Genomic DNA, 8,464 nt, shown 5'->3' with positions numbered 1-8,464 from the left:
CACTGCCACAGACCTCCACGCAATGTTAAAGAGGTATGTCAACCAAGACAGCCTCTCCTTACAATATTTCTTAACGAATTTAATCAATCCCTGGGGCTTTCCCACTGTGGAGTTCTTTAAACAGTAAAACCAAGGGTATTTTTACTACTGTAAAACTAAGTTACAGTAAGGGTATTATACTGTAAAAAAACATGTACAGTTATGATACTGTAATCAGGAAGTTACAGCACGTTGCCAGTAAGTTAACGCAAATTTACAAAAAAAGTCTAACAGTGTTCAGACAAACATCATTGACTTTCTTTCTTGTAAAAAACACAACTTCCTGGACTTTCTTTACAATATAGTCTGTACATGTCCCTTGCTTCCAAATTCCCATTTTTCATGGGCTGAATCTCAACTAGCACTGACTCTGCAGAGAGAGCCAATCAGAGCTGATCAGCAACAGCTGTGCTACCTGCATGATGGTTTTTTACCTGGCATGTAGCACAGGAACCAGTTTCTCTTGGTGACTGGAGTGATGGCAGCTGTTTGGGTCTTTGTTGTTTGTGTGCTGACTGTTTGGATTAACAAAGGTTGTTACATTTCTTCTGTTTGAAGCTTGTATTCAAATATGTAGTGGAGTATAGCGAATGTAAAGAGTAGGGTAAATTATTCAATTACTGAAATGAAATTTAGCAAGTTCATGATATGTGGTGTCAAACAGCAGAAACATTTGATTAACCGCAGTTGCATTGTCCTCAGGCTTGAGTTTGCCAGTTGGCGGCACAAATGAAAGAAATGATGATGCGCTGCAGAGGAGAATGATTAGAGGTAAGAACGTTACTGACAGAATCTTTATAGAGCTACTTACGGATACTAACTGAAGTTATTTGAACTGCAGATGTGTCTCCCAATGATATCTCCATGAAGAGGGCCTTTGCACTTCTCCAGTCAATGGAGTCCATGTTGATCCAAGCTGCTAAAAAAGGTGAGCAGGTTCTATGAAACCATATTGGGAAAATGCTTCAATTGTGTTTACAGCTGAGGTTCTTTGTGGCACAATGTAGTAAATTAAGGTTAAGTTGTCTGGCTTTTGGAACGGGGATTCCAACCCATGTTTAATTTAAGCTATTTTGACCATACAATGTGGGTATAAAGCTGGCTTCTCAAATTATTCAGACATTTATATAGTCAGTCAGCCAACTTAAGCTAAGGTAGCTCTGTAGAGATTGTGGAATTTCCCAAACCAAGTAAATGCAGCACATGAACACAACTGCTGTGCTAACTTAATCTCAATACAGATTCTGTAATGATGTAAACAAACTCCACTGGCCTAATTACCAATTAAATGTTTTGGAGGTATCAAGTCTTAAAAGGAAGTCTTAATACTTTACTTTTTAATCAAAAACAAAGAAGCCTTAATGGTAAATTATTTACAGTATTAATGTCAAGGGTAGTTGGGAATTAACGATTTCTACGTATTTTTCAGCACAACTGGAAACCAATGAAGTAGAAGCTGAGGCAGCTATTCAAAAACTTGCAGATGTTCAATTGCCCCTGAACGGACCCAAACCGCTGGGCGACCAGGCTGCCAACCAGACGCTGGGCGACCAGGCTGCCAACCAGACGCTGGGCGACCAGGCTGCCAACCAGACGCTGGGCGACCAGGCTGCCAACCAGACGCTGGGCGACCAGGCTGCCAACCAGACGCTGGGCGACCAGGCTGCCAACCAGACGCTGGGCGACCAGGCTGCCAACCAGACGCTGGGCGACCAGGCTGCCAACCAGACGCTGGGCGACCAGGCTGCCAACCAGACGCTGGGCGACCAGGCTGCCAACCAGACGCTGGGCGACCAGGCTGCCAACCAGACGCTGGGCGACCAGGCTGCCAACCAGACGCTGGGCGACCAGGCTGCCAACCAGACGCTGGGCGACCAGGCTGCCAACCAGACGCTGGGCGACCAGGCTGCCAACCAGACGCTGGGCGACCAGGCTGCCAACCAGACGCTGGGCGACCAGGCTGCCAACCAGACGCTGGGCGACCAGGCTGCCAACCAGACGCTGGGCGACCAGGCTGCCAACCAGACGCTGGGCGACCAGGCTGCCAACCAGACGCTGGGCGACCAGGCTGCCAACCAGACGCTGGGCGACCAGGCTGCCAACCAGACGCTGGGCGACCAGGCTGCCAACCAGACGCTGGGCGACCAGGCTGCCAACCAGACGCTGGGCGACCAGGCTGCCAACCAGACGCTGGGCGACCAGGCTGCCAACCAGACGCTGGGCGACCAGGCTGCCAACCAGACGCTGGGCGACCAGGCTGCCAACCAGACGCTGGGCGACCAGGCTGCCAACCAGACGCTGGGCGACCAGGCTGCCAACCAGACGCTGGGCGACCAGGCTGCCAACCAGACGCTGGGCGACCAGGCTGCCAACCAGACGCTGGGCGACCAGGCTGCCAACCAGACGCTGGGCGACCAGGCTGCCAACCAGACGCTGGGCGACCAGGCTGCCAACCAGACGCTGGGCGACCAGGCTGCCAACCAGACGCTGGGCGACCAGGCTGCCAACCAGACGCTGGGCGACCAGGCTGCCAACCAGACGCTGGGCGACCAGGCTGCCAACCAGACGCTGGGCGACCAGGCTGCCAACCAGACGCTGGGCGACCAGGCTGCCAACCAGACGCTGGGCGACCAGGCTGCCAACCAGACGCTGGGCGACCAGGCTGCCAACCAGACGCTGGGCGACCAGGCTGCCAACCAGACGCTGGGCGACCAGGCTGCCAACCAGACGCTGGGCGACCAGGCTGCCAACCAGACGCTGGGCGACCAGGCTGCCAACCAGACGCTGGGCGACCAGGCTGCCAACCAGACGCTGGGCGACCAGGCTGCCAACCAGACGCTGGGCGACCAGGCTGCCAACCAGACGCTGGGCGACCAGGCTGCCAACCAGACGCTGGGCGACCAGGCTGCCAACCAGACGCTGGGCGACCAGGCTGCCAACCAGACGCTGGGCGACCAGGCTGCCAACCAGACGCTGGGCGACCAGGCTGCCAACCAGACGCTGGGCGACCAGGCTGCCAACCAGACGCTGGGCGACCAGGCTGCCAACCAGACGCTGGGCGACCAGGCTGCCAACCAGACGCTGGGCGACCAGGCTGCCAACCAGACGCTGGGCGACCAGGCTGCCAACCAGACGCTGGGCGACCAGGCTGCCAACCAGACGCTGGGCGACCAGGCTGCCAACCAGACGCTGGGCGACCAGGCTGCCAACCAGACGCTGGGCGACCAGGCTGCCAACCAGACGCTGGGCGACCAGGCTGCCAACCAGACGCTGGGCGACCAGGCTGCCAACCAGACGCTGGGCGACCAGGCTGCCAACCAGACGCTGGGCGACCAGGCTGCCAACCAGACGCTGGGCGACCAGGCTGCCAACCAGACGCTGGGCGACCAGGCTGCCAACCAGACGCTGGGCGACCAGGCTGCCAACCAGACGCTGGGCGACCAGGCTGCCAACCAGACGCTGGGCGACCAGGCTGCCAACCAGACGCTGGGCGACCAGGCTGCCAACCAGACGCTGGGCGACCAGGCTGCCAACCAGACGCTGGGCGACCAGGCTGCCAACCAGACGCTGGGCGACCAGGCTGCCAACCAGACGCTGGGCGACCAGGCTGCCAACCAGACGCTGGGCGACCAGGCTGCCAACCAGACGCTGGGCGACCAGGCTGCCAACCAGACGCTGGGCGACCAGGCTGCCAACCAGACGCTGGGCGACCAGGCTGCCAACCAGACGCTGGGCGACCAGGCTGCCAACCAGACGCTGGGCGACCAGGCTGCCAACCAGACGCTGGGCGACCAGGCTGCCAACCAGACGCTGGGCGACCAGGCTGCCAACCAGACGCTGGGCGACCAGGCTGCCAACCAGACGCTGGGCGACCAGGCTGCCAACCAGACGCTGGGCGACCAGGCTGCCAACCAGACGCTGGGCGACCAGGCTGCCAACCAGACGCTGGGCGACCAGGCTGCCAACCAGACGCTGGGCGACCAGGCTGCCAACCAGACGCTGGGCGACCAGGCTGCCAACCAGACGCTGGGCGACCAGGCTGCCAACCAGACGCTGGGCGACCAGGCTGCCAACCAGACGCTGGGCGACCAGGCTGCCAACCAGACGCTGGGCGACCAGGCTGCCAACCAGACGCTGGGCGACCAGGCTGCCAACCAGACGCTGGGCGACCAGGCTGCCAACCAGACGCTGGGCGACCAGGCTGCCAACCAGACGCTGGGCGACCAGGCTGCCAACCAGACGCTGGGCGACCAGGCTGCCAACCAGACGCTGGGCGACCAGGCTGCCAACCAGACGCTGGGCGACCAGGCTGCCAACCAGACGCTGGGCGACCAGGCTGCCAACCAGACGCTGGGCGACCAGGCTGCCAACCAGACGCTGGGCGACCAGGCTGCCAACCAGACGCTGGGCAACCAGGCTGCCAACCAGACGCTGGGCGACCAGGCTGCCAACCAGACGCTGGGCGACCAGGCTGCCAACCAGACGCTGGGCGACCAGGCTGCCAACCAGACGCTGGGCGACCAGGCTGCCAACCAGACGCTGGGCGACCAGGCTGCCAACCAGACGCGGGCGACCAGGCTGCAACCAGACGCTGGGCGACCAGGCTGCCAACCAGACGCTGGGCGACCAGGCTGCCAACCAGACGCTGGGCGACAGGCTGCCAACCAGACGCTGGGCGACATGTTAAGTTTCTTTATCAGAAATGAATTTCTATTAACCAAAATAACGGGTTTAAAATTTTATTATTTATGAATTTTAGGGTTTTAAAATACATAGTGTTTGGTTTTCCTAGGTCAATTTTTGACCTGTTGGTCCAATGGAACACTATTGTGCTTTATAGCAGATGAGCACATGTAAAGACCCACTAAAACACCTGCACACATACACGGGCCCCCACAAACACACAATAATACAAACAGCAGCTGCAAACTACCTCATGTAATGGTAACATTGTGCTTTCCAACACATGGAAATGCACACAGTACTAGAGACCTGCAAAAGATCACATTGTGCTCTCCTAAATAAACCTGCGCACACACACCTGGGGAAATGGTTATATATTGTACTTTTCAACAGATGGAGACATCAGTCCCAGATTATTTTTTTTTGTCTTTTTTGCGATTATTGCAGTCCAAAATGCCAGATTTTTGCGGGAGCTTTTGTAAAGCTTTGTCTTGCAATAAAAGTTGCAATGTCTTTGTTTTTTTAAATGTTTAAAAATAACTGGAGGAAAATAAAATTACTCTAGGCTAAATGTTTGTACTAATCTTCTAGAAAAAGGCTTAGGATGCTGCAAATGTGTAATATGAAACTGGCTGGAGGATTTAAGACTATTTGTTGAATTAATCGAATTTGAACATGTGTCTGTGGCTTGTTTATCTTTACATTGTTAATTCCTCACCTGGCCTCGGACACATTCCTATGGTTTGATAAAGTATTTGACTTTGACGCATCACTGCACTTATTATGATTGTAGCTGTTCTCAGTTTAGGTCATCCTGTACGATAAGTCTCCAGTTTTTCCTGCATCCCCATGTGTGTCCTACTGAGACAAAGACTGGCACGTGGGACTGCTCGGATTAGTTGAAGTCAGGGGAGACTCTGGTTATTGGTCAAATTTACGGAAAAGTTGCAGTGATTGGTCAAAATGGGGGTCGCACCAAAGTCACGGTGATTGGTTGAATTTGTGTGAATTCTACAATTACGACATTGCGAAATGCTGGAGGGACTGACACACACAGTTGTGTGTTCAGAATAATAGTGAATAAAACAGTGAATAATTCTCAAAATCATCCTTAGAATAGCTTTTAATTCCATAACATAAATACACTGGGAATGCTGCACATTCAATTCCAAATCACACTTACGTTATGACCTCAATAATGTATGTGTGTGAGTGTGTGTGAGTGAGACTGTGTGTGTGTTTGTCTGTGTGTGTGTGTGTGTCTTTGTGAGAATGTATGTGTGTATATATGTTTCTGTGTGTGTGTACGTGAGAATGTATGTGGGTGTGAGTGTGTGTAACATGGTCGCCAGGAAGTTCTCCTGGTGTTCTAACACTGTCGAGATAAGCCTCTTTAAACCATATTATTCTGCTTTTTAAATACAAAATTTAAAAAATACAATGTTCAGTGCAAATCTTGTAACACAGACTGAAAATAAAGGATAAGAGATACATTTGTGGTGACTTCCAGTACCTATGAGATAACACAACATTGTTCATGGAGGTACATCTGCAATTTGATAGTCTGTGATGTGTCATTGGATTGCTACCACTCTTAAAGCATGCCTTTTGCTGTCAGAAGGATTTCAACCTGCGCGGGGAGCCCCCCAATGGATTTCTAGTCCATCACCTTAGCCACTCGGCCACAATAATCTGAAAAGCAGTGCCATACCTGTTTGGACAAATGTTCATAAACTTTTCAATTGGTTAGTAGTAGTTACCAGACACGGGCAAAATGGAAATTGTAGTGCACTGTCTGTGTCTGTGGATCCATGTAGAGTCAGCTTAATTGATATGCTCCCTTTTTGGTTGGATAAAACACAACAATAAACAGTTAAAAAATAAAAACAGATAAAACACAAGAATAAACAGTTAAAAAATAAAAACAGCTAAAACACAAGAATAAAAAATTACAGGGCAGTATACAAAATTAAACATTAAAGAAATGAATAACCATTTAAAGAAAGGCAACATCAAGAAGAATGGTCTTCAGCCTTGATTTAAAAGTTATTGAAGATGAAAGCATAGCCAAGTCTTTCCAAATCCTGTTGACACATACGTCCTTTAACCCTTGATATTTTCTTAAGGTGATAATAGGCTGACTTTGTAATTGTCTTAATGTGGCTGTTAAAATTTAAGTCAACGACTTCACCAAGATTTCTGGCTTTGCAATCTCTGCAAAAAAATTAACTTTTGGAAATTGATCTTAATGCCTTAATTTAATAAAAAGGATAAAGAAAAAGACAATGTTTAAGGACACCAGATGTCTTGTCTAGCGATGGTGGTATAGTGGTGAGCATAGCTGCCTTCCAAGCAGCTGACCTGGGTTCGATTCCCAGCCATCGCAGTAGTTTTCATTGTGTGGTTACTTGCTTTATTTGTCAAGAAGTAACCAGAAAGGTTACTTGCCCAACCCGATTTGATCAAATATTAGACATTTGTGCAAACAGGTATAAGTATTGTTTTCAGGTTGTTGTGGCCAAGTGGTTAAGGCGATGGACTAGAAATTCATTGGGGTCTCCCCACGCAGGTTCGAATCCTGCCAATGACGAAAGGTTTTCTTCTAGAATAATGGCAAACCAATGACACATCACAGTAACCCTAATTTCACTTGTGCCTTCATGGACATTGTTGTGTTACTTCATAGGTACTGGAAGCCAACTTTCTCCACCATTTCTTATCTGTCTGTGTTTCAAGATTTGCAGTGAGCGTTGTATTGTCCAGCAGAAAGGGAACAGGTGTGGGAACTTTTTGACTATGATTTATATCGTAGCAGTGCAATCATTTTGCCCAGGTTTAATTTCCAGCTACCGTAGTTGCATTTACAGGTTTTAAAGCCATCAACAACACATTTCAATTTCCTTGCGAGAGTCATCCCAAAAGGATTAATAAAGATTAGTCTGAGTCGATCTCAGAAAAAAGTCAAAAGAATTCCAAAATCTTCAGGGGATGTAGCTCAGTGGTAGAGCTCATGCTTTACCTGGCATCTCCAGCAGGTATTATGGTAGAGTCTTTAAAAGAGCTGCAACAGATATTACCTCCTGTGGTAATCTGACTGGTAGACAGCACAACAAGCACTTTAAATTTACATGTTTTACAGTTTCTATTTACAGTATTTATTACCTGTAGTGTAGTATATTTACTGTATTACACTCCAGTTTTTATGGGTGTTACAGCAGGAATAAAAGTGTATGAGCACTGTATTTATTTATGGATGAAATAATCTCAACATGACATTAAGTTTACTCTTCAGCAGGTGGAGAGACATTTCACTTCAGACACTTGCAACATCAGTTGCTTTGTTAAACATCAACAGACTGGAAATATAATGCTGATACAAAACACAGGAATTAGCAGAGGATGGTTTCAATCCATCGACTTCTGGATAATAGGCCCAGCACGCTTCCGCTGCGCCACTCTGCTCTGCAGTGGTCTGAGGAGGCAAGTGATAGGCTCAGGGACTGCTTTGAAATTACAGACTGGGAAGCACTCTGCACCCCCCACGGCACCGACATTGACAGCATGACACAATGCATCACAGACTATATCAACTTCTGTGTGGAGAACACTGTGCCCTCCAAGTTGGTCCAGTGTTTTCCCAACAACAAACCCTGGGTGACTTCTGAGATAAAAGCTCTGCTAAATGAGAAGAAGAGGGTTTTTGCATCAGGGGACAGAGAGGAGCTGCGCAGAGTCCAGAAGG

The 8,464-nt window shown here is 50.4% G+C and overlaps 1 non-coding gene across 1 annotated transcript; it reads left to right on the top strand.

Annotated features, from left to right (window-relative positions):
• Positions 1-7,036: 7,036 nt before the first annotated feature.
• trnag-ucc (transfer RNA glycine (anticodon UCC)) lies at positions 7,037-7,108 on the top strand. The gene has a single exon. It is a non-coding gene; the product is annotated as a tRNA-Gly (tRNA).
• Positions 7,109-8,464: the final 1,356 nt, after the last annotated feature.

This window comes from Etheostoma spectabile, unplaced genomic scaffold, assembly GCF_008692095.1.
Source record: "Etheostoma spectabile isolate EspeVRDwgs_2016 unplaced genomic scaffold, UIUC_Espe_1.0 scaffold00018746, whole genome shotgun sequence".
NCBI lineage: Eukaryota > Metazoa > Chordata > Actinopteri > Perciformes > Percidae > Etheostoma > Etheostoma spectabile.
The sequence above is the reverse complement of the archived record's forward strand: the minus strand, read 5'-3'. Positions and strand labels throughout refer to the sequence as shown.